General features: G+C 38.5%; 1 protein-coding gene across 2 annotated transcripts in view; it reads right to left on the reverse strand.

Annotated features, from left to right (window-relative positions):
- LOC143270520 (uncharacterized) overlaps positions 1-14,056 on the reverse strand; it is a 146,912-nt gene extending 132,856 nt beyond the window's left edge. Inside the window, exons 1-2 of one of the 2 annotated variants that reach the window (XM_076560756.1) lie at positions 13,626-14,056; positions 9,243-9,372 (exon numbers count right to left, since the gene is read on the reverse strand). The gene's annotated coding sequence lies outside the window, so the exon portion shown is untranslated. Of the gene's footprint in view, positions 1-3,658; positions 3,764-9,242; positions 9,373-13,625 lie in introns of those variants that run through there. The other variant, XR_013047708.1, reaches the window with a different exon arrangement.
- Between the last annotated feature and the right edge of the window lie 3,265 nt (positions 14,057-17,321).

Here is a 17,321-nt window from a genome sequence, read left to right on the forward strand (position 1 = left end):
GCTATCAGTGGAGACCTGCAGCCTACTGAGCAAGAATTAAACTCAGAAGCCCTGAACTTTGAGGATGTGTGGGCAGAATATTCTCTTCTTCGTCCAACACCATAACCAAAAGGGAGCCAGAAACACCATGTTCTCAGTGGAGCTGATGGCTCCCTTACAGATGAAAGCAAATGGACATCATTAACATATTTGGTAGTTAGAGGGAACCTTGAGGCACACTGATCCCAGACCTCAATTTCACTTGATGTTTTACAGCCAATCAAGGCCTCAAAAGAGACACAGAGAAGAATGTTTATTGAAGATCTTAGTCTCACAGACTTCATGTACAGATATAAGTTGACATCCTGAGTACCAACTGTGTGGATCACATACATTCCATTTACACTTGTCATCTTCAGTACATGCAAGCCAGGATGTGCCACTCACCATTATGATTCAAGCTCTCATCTGAGTAACCAATGAATATGAACATAGCATAATACAAATGGTGTTATACCACATGATATATGGGTCTGATAAAACTCTAAATCTTGACTTCAGCTGATAATTATAGGAACAAACAAGTCTCAAAATTAACATAGCAATACCCCTTCCTACCAAGAAGCTCAGACTAAACCAAAATCGGCTTCAATAATTCTTTTCTACTTCTTTTAACAGAAACATGGTCCATAATGTTCCTCTTTTCTTACAAGATTTCAGAGAGATGAACTTAATATAAAATATTATGTCAATTGTGGAAATTATTTCTCAAAGAAGGATCCCATTGTACTAGTTTTTAAAGTCCCAGGATGATGTGTAATGCCCATCACCAAAGCATTAACAAATACAGACTTTTCTCACATATTGTCAGAGTTCCTCCCATATTTAATTTTTCTTATTCTGACTTTTCTTGGTTAACATTCTGGATTGACCCACCTCATCCTCACTTCTCAACTGCAGGCACTTCCAGATTTCATTTCATCTACTTGCTGCATCTCCTCCTTCCTTAAAGAATTCCAGACTAATCATTGAATGGGGTGTCCTCGTCCTGGTGAGCTCAATGCTAGCAACCCCCCCTACTAAATCTGTTGTCTTTATAAAACTAACATCCCCCAAAGACAAACATGTTCAGTTCAACACATTCTAGGTAAGTCTGATGACGTCAGACATTGGTAGTCTTAAGTCCTCCATTTCCCTCTGGCTTTTCTCTAAAGTATGTCCTTAAAAGTCAGGCAATGGGGATTTAGCTCAGTGGTAGAGTGCTTGTCTAGCAAGCACAAGGACTTGGGCTTGGTCCTCAGCTCTGAAAAAAAAGTGGTCTAAATTTTATCTTCAAAGTATCTAGCCTGTTGCATATTCCTGACCCAGAGACTCTTGCCTCTCCATTACAATAATCCATATCACCATGCAAGAACTCAGCCTGTTCTGTATCATCTGCTGTAGCCAGGATTCCTTGTTCCTTTTCTAGAGTTCTACACAAAACCTGGAGCATTCATTTAGAAAGATTCTTGGGGATCTAGAATGCCAGGGCTCCCTGGATGACCAGTATTTGTCCCACCTCACCTCATATATCAGCCTAAAGTAAAAGTGGGACCACTGAGAGACAATTGGAACGGAACTAAATTTGAGGGCTATTTCTGGGAACCAGAAGTCCTAGAATTGTCCAGATTCAAAGGGCTTCAGATGCTGAAAGAAAAAATCCAGAGTTCTTCACCCATAACTAGTTCTCTGACCAATATGGGAAAAAAAGACAAACGTTCTGAGTCCATTCTGCCATTATTGGACACAATAACCACTGTATTGTATAGCCTGAAAAACTGTATATACTCTATTTTTATATCAATTTATCTATCTTTCCATCAGCTATCTCTATTCTTCAATCCATCTATCCATCTATCTACCTCCATCCATACTAACTTCCATCCATCCATCCATGCATCCATCTTCTCCTACTACTATTCTTCCTCTTCTATTTCTCCTTGTTCTTGCTCTTCCCTTATTCATCCAGAATATTATAATCATTTTTGCCTCCCTAAGTTTTTACAGGGCCTTATAAATTGCTAGTTACATTATAACAATTAAAACTTTTCTTTGTGGGTTTTATTCTCCATATTTTCCCACCCGAAATCTTTGTAATCCATATCCTCCCCCGAACCTGCTGAAATGTTACATTCCTTAGATCTCTGACACTGCGACACTAAAAGTCTTGTGCAAAAGTGTTAAAAAATGCAACTGTGCTTAAAACCAGCTAAAAACCTACATCTAAATCTTGATACTTTAATAACTTGCAAACACATCATCTTAGTTTGCTTTTTATGACAAATGTAATTTAGATATAATGAATTCAATGAGTTGATATATTCAGTGTTTATTAGTTCTCTGCCATGAAGTTCAAAAAAAGTTTTCTCACTAAATACATTTTTGTCAAGAGGTAAAATCCATAGTGTTTTCTAAATGGAAATGGAAAGATGTACACAAAGCCAGGAAACAGAGTTAATCATGAGTCAGAAGTTTTATGGAAGATAAAAAAATGAAGATCATTTATGAAACTGCTGTATTCATTAAAATTCCTTAGGCCAAAATTCAGTACACTTGTATACAATTAGGATGTAATTCTCTGTTTGGAATAAAGGTGATAGAAGATGTCACATAGTTCAACCTTTTATACAGAGAAAAGGAAAATCCATGCTAGAACTTGCATTTGAGAGCCTTAAAATGGCCTACAAAAAGAGGCTTAGTCTTAGTCAGGGAGTAATCTGTCTCTCAACTGTTTGAATTACAAAAGACTTTCAACAGATCAGTGAAACCTCCTGCCAATGCTTGGCTCATGGGATTGCAGGCTATGAGAACAGATGAGATCAATCTGAGTGCTACAGAAGTGGGAAAGTAGGTCATGCACTTACTTCCACCTCCTTGAAATACAGGCTATGTAATCTAATGAAATCTGAGAGAGATTATTCCTGATGGACTGGCTCACAGGAAGCATTGGGGATGCTTGGTTATCACAGGCAGAGGTCTCACACAGACTGGAAGATGATGAAGGAAGGATGGGGTTTTCCTGATAAAATACATATGAGAGAAGCAGTGCTTTATGGCCAATTCACTGGGCATGATGGAGCACTGGTCTGTGCTTACAGAAGAGGTCAAACATAAAATGGTTGATTCACCAGAGACTTCAGGACTGGTGTTTGCCGTCAGTGCCTTTGCAGAGCTCCATGGGAGAATGTGAACTTGTAGAAACAACTAACATTTTAAGGAAAGGGTAAAGTGTTGTGTAACAGTTTTCCTTTTTATGACATGAAATAGTTTTCTATTATTTTTGAGATTACTTTCTCCTCTCTTTCATCCTTCAAACCCTCCCAATACTCTTCCTTGCTCTATTTCAAATTAATGACCTCTATTTTCATTAATTGTTGCTACATGCTTATACATATATATGTGTATGAAATATATATATATATATATATATCCATATAGTTATATTTCCTAAATGTAAACCAATCATTCCGTATAGCTAGCATATATGTTTTCAGAAATGACCCTTTGATATTGAGTATCCAACTGGTGTACTCTTCCCTGGGCAGGACTATTTCATTAAGTCTCAGAAAGTTCTATGAAAAAAGAGAAGAGGTTCATAATATCCAGCAATTAAATCATGGCTGGGAAAGTTGAAACATACAGGAATTACAAGGCCCTTCCACTTCCAAGGTTAAATGGGTGATAACTAAGGAGAACTGAAGAAAGGAGACCCTCTGTCCCATTCAGCTGCAAACAAGTCATGCAGCCACATTCAGAGTTCTAGTCCTCATGAGTCACCCATTCTAATGTGAGCCTTTGTGATGCCACAGATTAGAGTTATTCATATTCCTATAAGTAATCCCATACCTATACTCCTGTATTAACCTCAATAAACTCATTAATTTGAGGGAATAGGAATCACAGTCTTCCCTGGGAGGCAGAGAGATAAAGAAAGGGGAACTGATAAGTAATACAAATGGCCAACTTCGATGAGAGCTTCCATCCTGCCCCAGAGTTCCCATTTGGACAAGAGTGCTCCCATCTGGACAAGAGAGAGAGACTTCCTGAATCTGTCAGCTCTGTCTGAACCAAGTGCGCTGATAAGACCAAGAATGAACCACAAGGTGATGGGCAGATGTCAAGGCAGAAGTACATACAACAAAATGAAGAGAAATACAGCATCACCAGAACCTAGCACGCCTCCAACATCTAGACCTGAACATCAAAAATTGGAAAAAGCAGAAGAAAACAGCCTTATGAATAACATCATGAAGAAGGTAGAGGCTTGTGTAGAGGAAAAGAAAAAAAAAATCGGAAGAACGCTATAAACAACTAGAAGAAAGGGCAAACAAATTAGAAGAAAACAATAAAGTCCTGGAAGAAAACAATAAAGTACTGAAAGAAAATCATGAAAAAGCAATGAAACAAGTGAAGGAAACAGTCCAAGACCTGAAAGGGGAAATGGAAAAAATGAAGAAGACACAAACTGAGGGAATGCTGGAAATAGAAAATCTGAGTAAACCATCGGGAACTTCAGATGCAAGTATAACCAACAGAATGCAAGAGATGGAAGAGGGGATCTCTGGCATTGAAGATACAGTAGAAGAAACAGATTCATCAGTCAAAGAAAACACTAAAGCCAACAAAGTCATGAACCAAAATGTCCAAGAAATTAGGGACAACATGAAAAGACCAAACCTATGAATAATAGGGATAGAAGGAGATGAATACCAACTCAAAGGCACAGAAAATATATTCAACAAAATCATAGAAGAAAACTTTCCCAATTTAAAGAAGGAAATGCCTATGAAGATAGAAGAAGCCTATAGAACACCAAACTGACTAAAACCCCAAAAAAAGCCCCCTCCCCACATAATAATTAAACAACTAAACATACATAATAAAGAAAGAATATTAAGAGCAGCAAAGAAAAAAGGCCAAGTGACCTATAAAGGTAAACCTATCAGAATAACACCCGATTTCTCAATTTAGATTTTGAAAGCCAGAAGGACCTGGTCAGATGTAATGCAGACACTAAGAGACCATGCATGTTAGCCCAGACTAATATACCCAGCAAAACTTTCAGTCATCATAGATGGAATGAACAAGACATTCCAAGACAAAGCCAGATTTAAACAATACTTATCCACAAACCCAGCCCTACAGAAAGCGCTAAAAGGAAAATTCCAACCTAAGGAAGTCAGATACACCCTTGAAAACACAGGCAATAAATAAAGCCACAGCCGCAGTAAACCCCAAAGAAGAGAAGTACATACACACTACCACCAAAAAAATAACAGGAATTAACAATCACTGGTCTTTAATATCCCTTAATATCAATGGACTTAATTCACCTATAAAAAGACATAGGCTTACAGAATGGATACAAAAGCAGGACCCATCTTTCTGCTGCATACAATAAAAAAAATCTCAAATTCAAAGACAGACACTACCTAAGAATAAAAGGCTGGGAAAAGACTTTCCAATCAAACGGTCTTAAGAAACAAGCAGGTGTAGCCATCCTGATATCCAGCAAAATAGACTTCAAAATAAAATCAATCAAAAGAGATCAAGAAGGGCATTACATACTCATCACAGGAAAGATCCACTAAGATGAAGTTTCAATTCTGAACATTTATGCCCCAAACACAAGGGCACCCACATATGTAAAAGAAACATTACTATAGCTTAAACCACATATAAAACCCCACACATTAATAGTGGGAGATCTCAACACCCCACTTTCACGACTGGACAGATCTCCCAAATCGAAACTTAACAGAGAAATAAAGGACTTAACTGATGTCATGACCCAATTGGACCTAACAGATATCTACAGAACATTCCATTCTAACAAGAAAGAATATACCTTCTTCTCAGCACCCCATGGAACTTTCCCTAAAATGGACCACATACTTGGACACAAAGCAAATCTCAACAGATACAAAACAATTGGAATAACCTCCTGTGTTCCATCAGACCACCATGGTTTAAAGTTAGATTTCAACAACAACAAAAACTACAGAAAACCTACAATCTCATGGAAACTGAATAATGCTCAACTGAATCACCAATGGGTTAAGGAAGAAATAAAGAAAGTAATTAAAGACTTCCAAGAGATCAACGAAAATAAAGACACCACATACCCAAACTTATGGGACACTATGAAAGCAATGCTAAGAGGGAAATTCATAGCACTAAATGCCCACATAAAAAAGTGGAGAAATCTCATACTAGTGACTTAACAGCACACCTGAAAGCTCTAGAACAAGAAGAAGCAAAGTCTCCCAGGAAGAATAGACGCCAGGTAATTATCAAAGTGAGAGGTGAAATCAATAAAATAGAAACTAAGAGAACAATACAAAAAATTAATGAAACAAAGAGTTGGTTCTTTGAGAAAATCAACAAGATAGACAAGCCCCTACCCAAACCAAAAGACAGCGAGAGAGAGAATTCAAATCAACAAAATCAGAAATGAAAAAAGGGACATAACAACAGACATTCAGGAAATCCAGAGAATTATCAGGTCATATTTCAGAAACCTCTACTCCACAAAACTGGAAAACCTAAAAGAAATGGACAATTTTCTGGATGGATACCACATACCTAAGTTAAATCATGACCAGATAAACTATTTAAATATTCCAATAACTCCTAAGGAAATAGAAACAGTCATTAAAAGTCTCCCAACCAAAAGAAGCCCAGGACCAGATGGTTTCAGCGCAGAATTCTACCAGATCTTCAAAGAAGAGTTAATACCAATACTCTCTAAATTGTTACACACAATAGAAACAGAAGGAACATTACCAAACTCCTTCTATGAGGCTACAATTGCCCTGATTCCTAAACCAAACAAGGATACAACAAAGAAAGAGAACTACAGACTGATCTCCCTCATGAACATTGATGCAAAAATACTCAATAAAATACTGGTAAACAGACTCCAAGAACACATCAAAACAATTATCCACCATGATCAAGTAGGCTTCATCCCAGGGATGCAAGGGTGGTTCAATATATGAAAGTCCATCAATGTAATACACCATATAAACAAACTCAAAGAAAAAAACCACATGATCATCTCACGAGATGCAGAAAAGGCATTTGACAAAATCCAACACCCCTTCATGAAAAAAGTCTTGGAGCAATCAGGAATAGAGGGAACATACCTAAACATAATAAAGGCAAATTACAGCAAGCCAACAGCCAACATCAAATTAAATGGAGAGAAACTCAAAGCAATTCCACTAAAATCAGGAATGAGGCAAGGCTGTCCACTCTCCCCATACTTATTCAATATAGTACTTGAAGTTATAGACAGAGCAATAAGACAACATAAGGAGATTAAGGGGATACAAATTGGAAAGGAAGAAGTCAAGCTTTCCCTATTTGCAGATGACATGATAGTAACTTGAGTGAATCCAAAGATTCTACCAAGAAACTGATAAAGCTTAAAAACACCTTCAGCAACATAGCAGGATACAAGATTAACTCAAAAAAAAATCAGTAGCCCTCCTATATACAATGGACAAAGAAGCTGAGAAGGAAATCAAAGATACATCACCCTTTACAATAGCCACAAATGACATAAAATACCTTGGGGTAACACTAACCATGCAAGTGAAGGACCTATATGACAAGAACTTTGAGTCCCTGAAAAAAAAAAAAAGATAATGTAGAAGATGTCAGAAAATGGAAAGATCTCCCATGCTTATGGATAGGAAGGACCAACATAGTAAGAATGGCAATTTTACCAAAAGCAATCTACGGATTCAATGCTAGGCTCCAGGTGGAGCTCTGGGAGTCTAAATAGTGAGAAAGAGGAGGGTTTATATGAGCAAGAATTGTTGAAACCAAGGTTGGATCAAGCACAGGGACAAATAGCCAAACGAAAGGAAACACATGAACTATGAACCAAAGGCTGAGGGGCCCCCAACTGGATCAGGCCCTCTGAATAGGTGAGACAGTTGATTGGCTTGATCTGTTTGGGAGGCAACTAGGCAGTGGGACTGGGTCCTGTGCTCATTGCATGAGTTGGCTGTTTGAAACCTGGAGCTTATGCAGGGACTCTTGCCTCAGTCTCGGAGGAGGGGAGTGGACCTGCCTGGACTGAGTCTACCAGGTCAATCTCAGTCCTTGGGGAGGAGGCTTTTGACTGGAGGAGGTGGGAATGGGGGGTGGGCTGGGGGGAAAAGGAGGGGGGCAGGAGGGGGGAGAACAAGGGAATCCGTGGCTGATATGTAGAAGTGAATGGTATTGTAAAATAAAATAAAGGGAAGAAAGAAAGAAAGGAAGGAAGGAAGGAAGGAAGGAAGGAAGGAAGGAAGGAAGGAAGGAAGGAAGGAAGGAAGGGAGAGAGAGAGAGAGAGAGAGAGAGAGAGAGAGAGAGAGAGAGAAAGAAAGAAAGAAAGAAAGAAAGAAAGAAAGAAAGAAAGAAAGAAAGAAAGAAAGAAAGAAAGAAAGAGAAAAGAAAAAAACAAATGGCCAACTTCTAGCTTCCTTCTTATTTTCTGTACTGAGACAGAGGCTTAGTAGACTTTGTCTTCCACGAGCACGCTGCCTCTTCCAGCTGTCTGGTTCAGGACAGATAGGTGTGTTCACAGTCAGTCCTGAACACGGTCACCTGAAGCTGCAGGTGATGGCAGCTCTTGTGAGTGAGCAATGGCTATGTTATGTCCAAAGGACAGCATGTCACAGCAGTTCCCTCATGCTTAGTCAGGACATTCAGGACCCACTTCCAGGATGTTTCCTATCCTAGGGGAAGTGGTTGATCTACAGGTCCCATTTAGAAATGAGCATTCATGGTCATTTCAACATTTTGAAGTTATGAGGCTGTGCATTTGCTGCTGCATACCACAGAAAGAGAACCTCTGGCCAAGACTGAGAGCTGAAGAGATCTATGTGTAAAACAAAAATATTTACAAAGCAGTTGCTACTACACTAAGTAACAATGGTAGCATCATCTAAAGGGCTATGACCTGTCAAGCCGGTGTCTTTTGACCAGGTACACAGTACCAGGTACTAATTCCTTCCTATAGTGCAGTCCTCACCAGATCAGAAGGAAGTTAATTACACAGTACTTCTGATGCCAATATTACACCAGTGATTTTCTCATATTCTGTATGCTACCACTTAAATTATATTTTCTTATGCTGAAATAAAAAGTCTTAATTTCATGAGATCCTATTTGTTGATTTTTGGTCTCATTTACTATTGGACAAGAGTCCTATTCAGAAAATCCTTACCTGTACTTAGCAGTGGGAGTATTTTCTCTTCTGTATCCTTTGGCATTTTCAGGGTATCAGTTCTGTGACACATTTGGTGCAGAGCTTGTGTATGGTAGAAGACAGAGAGCAGAGTTTCATTTTCTGCATGCTGAAAACAATTTTTCACAATCAGCATATCTGAGACAGTATCTCAAATGCCAACAAATATATGAACTACAAATATGGGTGCAAAGTTAAACTAGGTACTCACAAGTACATTCTCCTTACCAAATGGACCACTTTGAGGTCACCAGCTGTGAGATAATATGAGATCCAGCTCTGACCACTCAGAACAATGCATGGCAACCATTTCAATAGAATAAATTGTGAGCAGGACTTACAGCCTGGCTCAAATACTATAGACTCTGTGGTCATTTTCTTGGACCCCAGACCCATTTGTCACATTAGTAAAATAATATTCAGATTGCCCCATAATTCCAGCTTTAAGTGTCTTTAAAATGATTACATTTTTCACCCAATCTAATTTTTTAAATGCTGCAAAGGAGGTGGAAAAAGAACATATACGTTATGTTCATTGTAAACTAAAACATTCCAGGTACAATGGATGCTGTAACGATGGGTATGAATGAAAATTTAACATAGTCATCCCTGCTGTACCACTCCAGGGTGTGCACACTGATCGAAATGAATGAAGCTGAATCACTACATATGTAAGGTGAGTTTGTGTGTAATTTTTTATCACTGCACTACCTGCAATAGATGATTCAGGGAATGAGCTCAGAGATCCACCATTATATGAATGACTAAAGACCACACAATATGCATAAATAATGCAAGATAATTCAAAATAAAATTATAGAAAAAAGTTGCGTAATTTTCAAGAAAATTGTTCCAACTATGTATCATCAAGTTTAGAAACAGACAACTCTCCAAAAACAATTAACACATATCTTCTCTCATAAATGGAATCTAGAAAAATAAGAAAAGGGTTAAAAATTTTTGAAGTGTGAGGGGAAATATTTTAAATGGAGGGAGTATAACTGGGAAACAAGGTGGTGTACAGAAACAAATGACTTATTTTATATAATTAAAATGTACAGATTAATAAGATTAACTTTAGAAGTAACAAAACAGAAAAAGAATTACTTATTTGCACAAGGGCTCATATATTTTTGCCCCAGCCAGCAGGGCTTCAACAGGTTCTCAACCACCCTAAGGACAGAATGATACGGACAGGAGACACAAAGGAAATACACCAAGTCAAGATTCTGATCAAGGTGCCACTTGATTTTTCTCCGGGATGGTTTATATAGTTCCTGCAGGGTAGGTGGAGCAAGAAGCTGTTATCTGCACAAGGTGGTGCAAACTAACAGGATGTTCATGTAGGATATTTAAAGGGTGCAAGGGTCAAGGGCTCTGACTCAATGTCCTGTTGCTAGGCAACCTGACTGTAAGATGATCTAGTTCCCTGTCTTATGGGGGGGGGGGGTCTGTATTTTTCCACTAACTAGAGATTCTGTCCTTGTCCCTGACATATTTTTATACAACTAAACATAATGACTACATTTTTACTATCTTCCAAACTTCTCTTAAGGTTTTTGAATGATGGGGCTAGAGTTGGCCTAACAGAAAATCACACACTGTACTCTTTTGAAGGACTTGAGTTCAGTTCCCATCACCCATCACAGTAATCCATAATAAAACACCAATATCTCTAGTCCCAGGGAATCTGGAACCTCTTCTCATCTCTGTGGGAACTGCACTCATGTGTACATACCTACATGTCTAATCACATATGTGCAACTTTCAAATCATTGTTTCATAATTTCTCGGTTTATTTCATGGACCCAGGGAGGCAGAGAGACTTGCACCCATGAAGTCCATGATGTCAGTTCATTCTCCTACTCTCAGTTGTAAGAATAAAGGATTGTGACCAAACAGAATGTAAGGACTATAAGGTCATTCTGGAACCCAGAACCATAAAAAGATAGTGCCAGGGAAATATAAAATAATGGGATCATGCAAGAAACCTGAGTTGTACAGAGTTGATGCAAATAAATCTGCATAAAATTTAAACTTTATAAGGGATTTCTTAGCATTTCATAAGTTTTAGTCAATAAAAGTTATAGTGTTCCATCATTATATTGTCATTCATCATGTGTATTTAATTAAGAGAGGTTTACAAAAGTCTTGAATTCCACCATAACAAAAGACAGAAATTTTGGCACAAATAATCTGTAAAATATAAACTATTATTTGGCTCAGTTGATATAACACACAATGGATGAGCTCCAGAGGTCTGGTAGCTTTCTGGCATTTTTAGCAAGGAAGGAGCTCTGAGTTTAGTAGCTCTGAGGCCTTCAGTGCCTGAAAAGCAGCTATTAATTTTTTTTAAAAAGATGTCTAAATAACAAGCTAGGTAAGGGGATAAATTAAATGATAAACTGAACCCAAAACCAGACACAAAGGACATTTTGGACAGAAACAGTGAACTTAAAACAATCAAGATAGAAGACTCAAACTAACCATGTAACTGCATTAAACATAAAGTTCTAGATGGGAGAAATCACCAGAGAAGATAAACAACCACACAGGATTTCACTCTATGATGAATAGAAAACAAATGTATGGGCAGAGTGTTAGAGTAATGAGGCAGGAAAAGGAAGAATGCTTTACAACACCCTAGTACCCATGCTGCTACCAAAGTAAACTGCTGAACAGTAAGTTTTACTAGGGAAAGTATCTATTTGAATAACACAAATATTATACATGTGTGTGGTGAAAAGGGATCAATTTTCCAGGCAGACAGAACACTCTACTTGAAAATTATTTAACTATGAATCCTCCAACCTGGATGACAAAGTGGATGGAAACTAACAAATCCACAATTGAATTTGGAGATGGGAGTCGACAGAACAAAAGGAGGGAAAGTCCAACAGCTTCACTTGCAAATGTTCGCTGTGTAGTGGGATGTTGGTCAGGTTCAAGGCCCCTGGCTTCAGTACACTGTCAATACTAGACCTGTGTGATAAACAGCAGCTCCCAATGCCACTAAGATGATGGAGAGATGATGGAGAGGTGATGGAGAGGTGACATGATGGAGAGGTGGGAAAGATTAGGGCTGGGGGAGAAAAGTGCTTTACTGTTTTCTTCTTTTTTATTATTATTGTTTATTTTTATCTTATTGTTTATCTTATTTTTATTCCTTTTATGTTTTCCTTTGTGGCAGGACTCTACAAGAGGTAGGGGCAGATATGGAGGGTCTGGGAGAGGAGTAGGATTAGAGTATATGGTATGAAATTCCCAAAGAATCAATAAAAAATTCAATGCATATGTAAAAAATTGACTTTCACTTTCTACCATTTGTTAATATGAACTAAACAATAAGAAGTTGTCGAATGAGGTTTTAAACTTTTAAAAAACATGAGCATATTGAATAATTCAGTGCAATTTTGAAATAAGGACAGAAGTTCCTATATAACAAGGCTTCAAGATGTTGTATTTGGAATAGAAAATTCCATTTAACTCCTGATATATCCATATGGCAATAATTTGGTAATCAGAAAAAAATTAAATTATAACAAAATTAAGTTCTATTACTGTAAAAAGGGAAAAGAAAGAATGTAAAGCAGAGAAAGTCATTAAGGACAAGGAGAACATGAACACTGCTGTCAATCAATTTCACCTGACAGACATTTATAGAACACCTCCTCAAATGACAGCTTAAGAAGGAATTTCCAGAACACACAAGTCACTTTTCAACATACTCCACGTTACAAGCTACTAAACAGGTTTAAATAAACATAGAAGATCTGATATAAAGTGATGTGTGCAATCTGACTACAGGGAAGTTAAAATGCAAGTTAATAACAGAATAGAATCTTGATAATCCCCAATAAATAAAAATTAAATATTTCATTCTTAAAATAATAAATTAAAAGAGAAAGTCATAGTGAAAGTAAAAGTATCGAAGTGGAAATAAAATATAACCAAATTTATGGAATAAGCTAAACCATGATTAGAAAAAACTAAAACATTAAATGACTTTATATGAAAGTGAATACATTTGGATTTTGTTCATATGATCTACAATAAGATGTCACTCTGTAGCAGTGTATCCAGTGCTATGTGTGTAACACACACTGTTCTCAAACTCATGGAATCCTAATTCCCAAGGGTTTGGATTATAGACATGAAATACTTAACACCTGAATTAGTAGATTTCTAATCTATGACCTAAATTTTATATAAATACTAAAAACAAAGTCAATTTTTAAAATTCATTCAATTGAAAATAAACATGACAAGAGGTAAGAAGAAGACTTATATCTATGCAACACTGATAAATCTGTAGGCACACTAGCAAAGAAAAATGAAAGATTAATTATTAAAGTTACTCACATAAGGAATGAGAAGGGGAATATTGCAGATCCCACAGTTCTAAGATGAAGTAAAGAAATACGGAAAACGTTAAGCCCATAATAATCTAGATGAAAGCCTATAATTGTTTTCAAAACTGCATCCTGCCATCCTGGATCTTCACTGAGGGCATCTCAGCCTCATGAGGACTGGGCTGTGAGGAGTCTCCAGGCTCTGAGAAGACGGCCCCACTAGACCTGGTCTAAGAAGAGACTGCTGTCAAGAAGGCAGGTTTGTCTTCACCTCAGCCTCCCTAGAACAGGGCCTGCGAGGAAGTCCAGACTCTAAGGAGACCCTGAGCCTGACCACCCTGGCCTGGGACTGCCCTCACCAGATGAACTCCACAGACCTCCTCCACAACGGCTCAGCACCTCCTCAGCAGTTCCTTAACGTCCTCAAGTCTGAGCATGCTCAATGCCCCAGGCAGGAAAACCAAGGTGGAATGGGGGAGGTTTAGAGTCTCTACCTGAATGCTCATTGGGCCGGAGTGCTTGAGGGGCGGGCTTAAGGCTCACATGCCATTTATGATTGGATGTGTTGCATGTGGCTCTATTTGGAGGCTGTCATTTTCTGGTGGGATGTGGCTTTGGTGGGAAAGGTCTGCAGTGTCTCAAAGGGACACATATTGTGGAGCATCTCAACACTGGGGTCTCCACTTCGCAGACTTCCAGATCAGCACAGGACAAGTGGGACGCTCAAGCCTTGGTGGTCAGCTCATAAATTACAGAGGGAGGCCTTGTGGTCAGAGCTGCACACCTACCATCCATAGTTCTTGTTCTGTCTCACCTTGCCTCATCTTACTGACCTAGCCTCACATCCTCTTACCTTAGCAGAAAACCCATGTGGCCCTCTGGGAGGCCACCAGATATTGCTGCTTTATTGCAAAGAGGAGAAAATTAAAATGACAACCAGATAGTCTCTTTCTCAAAATCACACAGCTGCTGGTATGGGACAGGGACCCTAGTCAAGTCAATTCCACAGACAGCTAGATTAGAGTTGACTTCTATTCCGCAGAACTGGCTGTGTTTATCCCAGTGAGGAAGCGGTACCTAACAATGTTGATTTTGTATCAGGTCATCAGCTTGGCGTTCCTGTGACTCAGCATGGATAAGGAGCTTGCATCAGCGAGACTGCACCCTTATCATTCACCTGCCCATGTGGTTTGGTAAACATTCAGCATGTAACATGACTTAGTGGTTCATGGCTGAGAAATGTCAAACGCATATATTTGAGTGATTTTATCATTTTTAAGATAAGAACTGTGATGCAGAAGAGAAAGGAGGAAAACAGTTTGTGTCCAGGAAAACAGATTTTATTTTAGTCTTACTGTGAGGCTTCTCAAGTTGTGCCTCCTCTGTCTTCCATCAGGGTCACTTTTGGTCCTGAAGGTTGTAATACTGATAATCTTCGCTGGTTACCAGTGTTGGTTACTGTGAGGAAAAGTCATGGCCATGACAAACCCCAGTATCAGTATCAGAGCTTTATTAGGAGGAAGAGGGTTAGGGGGGAACAAGAGAACCAGGCCGGGGTAAGGAGAGAGAGAGAGAAAGATGGTGGTGGGGTGGAGAGAGAGAACAGAACAGACTGGGAGGAGGTGGGGTCTGTGTCCGGTTCTTTAAGGTACAGATGAGCTTACAGAGCTACACCATGCATGCTAGATTTCGTGAGGCATACGTAATCACCAGCACACAGTGATGAAGTTAAGACACAAGACCCCAGACCTCTTGTGTAGCTCCTGAACTGTTCATGTGCGGTCAAGCAGCTGGAGCCCAGCAAAATCCCAACAAAGGTGTTGTTGAATCAGTTGCCAAGATAGAGAAATGATTTGGGACTGGGATAATTTTGAAAGGAGGTAGCAAGTTCTACCTTCATCAAAGTATCTATCTAGAGCTTTGTTCATGCAAACTTCCACTCAATATCAATAGGACCCTATGAAAGACACAAGTGCAAGGTTTGAGACAGGAAACTGGAAAATAGACCTATGTTTCACTTTAAGCTCTGCAGTTGCTTCTAGAGAGGTCAACCTGGCAACAGCTATATGAACTCCAATTACATATACCTTATAAATGCAAGTACATAGATCTGACCATCCAGTTTGAGAAATACATTTTATTTGGTATGGTGGTACATATTTCCAAAGCTACCAACTTGGGAAGCTGAGGCAGGAGGATCATGAATTTGAGACTGGTCTTAGTATGAGTGCCCTTCAGCTTTAAAAAATATAAAATTAGTCGGGCAGTGGTGGCGCACGCCTTTAATCCCAGCACTCGGGAGGCAGAGGCAGGCGGATCTCTGTGAGTTTGAGGCCAGCCTGGTCTACAGAGTGAGTTCCAGGAAAGGCGCAAAGCTACACAGAGAAACCCTGTCTCGAAAAACCAAAAAAAAAAAAAATATATATATATATATATATATATATATAATTATTAACGTCAATATAAATGGTATTTTTTAATTTGTTAATAAAATGAGATGCATACATTAAAGAGATTAGTGTTGTTTTCTTATTTCTATTTATAATTTAATGTAATATTGAATGAGGTACTATTACAAATTGAATGCTGTAAATCTATATATTATCAAAGTTAAGTTATGGGACACTAAAAGAATTGTTCCTCAACAGAATTTACTACCCAATCTATTTGCTATGGCCTTGTATTTTTTCGCTGTTGGAATTACAATAGACACTACTACTGAAAGGGAAAAACCAGCAGCCCTCTTGAGAGACGCTCTCTCGCCCCCTCCTCTAAAGGTATTTGCTGACCAGCAGTTTTAGAGCCGACCGGAGATTGACTTATGGGAAAATAGGACTGAAACGATGAATCTGAATATATATATCCTGGGCTCAGCAAAAACAGGACATAGAGAGTAAAATTTATGTCTCTGTAGATACCCTGCATCCTGTTAGCCATCAGTAACCTCATAGTTAGCTTATAGTTCAGCCAGTAACTTCAAAGAACTACCTCACCCCTAACCACTTCATCCAATCCAGAGATATGTGACTCTCTGCACATAAATCTTTCTTACAGAAACTCCTTGGAGTGAGTGCTCGGGGCCATCCTCCTCCACTAGCTGTGTCGTGTTCGCCTTGGAAAAAGCCCAGGTTTGTTTTGTTATTAACAAACCCGTGTGCTTTCATCAGATATTGGCTCTGAGGTGGTCTTACTCAGGTCACAACACACTGAATCAAATTTTAACATAGGTAGGTGGATTTAAAAGAAAATCTGACATATTAGCCCATGCCTCTGCTACCAACTCTTAGATCTGGTTCCTGATGATTGTGTGCTTAGAAGAAGTTGGTATTTAAGGAAAGCAATCAACAACTGGATAGATAGTTGTTAAATTAAAATTTTTATTAAAAATTGATATTTTGGTAAATGAATTCCATTCAGGGTTGGTGGTACATGCCTTTACTTTAATCCTAGCACTCAGGAAACAGAGACAGGAGGATCTCTGTGAGTTTGAGTACAGTGTGACTTATATAACATGTTCCTGGCTAGCCAGGACTACATAATAAAACCATGACTCAAAAATAAATGAGAAAATAAATAAAATATTAAATATAAATTATTAACAATTTTGGAAAACCATCTCTCACTGGAATTCTAGCAGTTTCCTGGTACTTAACTACATTTCTGAGGAAGGTGGTAACATTAATACAAGGAATTTCTCAAATATTGT

This window comes from Peromyscus maniculatus, chromosome 23 (genome assembly GCF_049852395.1).
Source record: "Peromyscus maniculatus bairdii isolate BWxNUB_F1_BW_parent chromosome 23, HU_Pman_BW_mat_3.1, whole genome shotgun sequence".
Classification (NCBI taxonomy): domain Eukaryota; kingdom Metazoa; phylum Chordata; class Mammalia; order Rodentia; family Cricetidae; genus Peromyscus; species Peromyscus maniculatus.